Here is a 450-nt window from a genome sequence, read left to right as displayed (position 1 = left end):
GAGCGAAATGGAGGAGTGGTAGTGAGATTGCTGCCTGGCATTTCAGTGCAGACTGAAATGTTTTGTGTCACTCTCATCCTGGCTGGTACTGTTAAAGCCAAAGCAAGATGCTGTGAAAAGAGAAAAAGAATGAGGGGGATGTCTAACGCGACACCTTAGGGAAGCCATCCAAGTCCATCTGGAAGTGTAGGAGCTGTGAATACCCAAAGGCAGGGTTCTTCCATCTTTTTCAGCTTGTGGACCCTGCTAATTTTCCAGCCAAGACACAGACTCTTTTATAGTGGGCTACCTCTGCTGTCAACAGATCTGCTCCTACTGATTCCTGCCATAGACCATGGACTCCTACGGGTCCGCAGGCTACAACTCAAAGACTCCCTAACTTGTACGCTGGCAATCAACCAGCGAAGCAGCATGACACAGCCCAGAGATGGGAAGGCTGAAGTCTGGAGA

The sequence above is a fragment of the Pygoscelis adeliae genome, unplaced genomic scaffold (assembly GCF_000699105.1).
Source record: "Pygoscelis adeliae isolate BGI_AS28 unplaced genomic scaffold, ASM69910v1 Scaffold286, whole genome shotgun sequence".
In the NCBI taxonomy this organism is placed as follows: Eukaryota; Metazoa; Chordata; class Aves; order Sphenisciformes; family Spheniscidae; genus Pygoscelis; species Pygoscelis adeliae.
Note: the sequence above shows the minus strand (reverse complement) of the source record.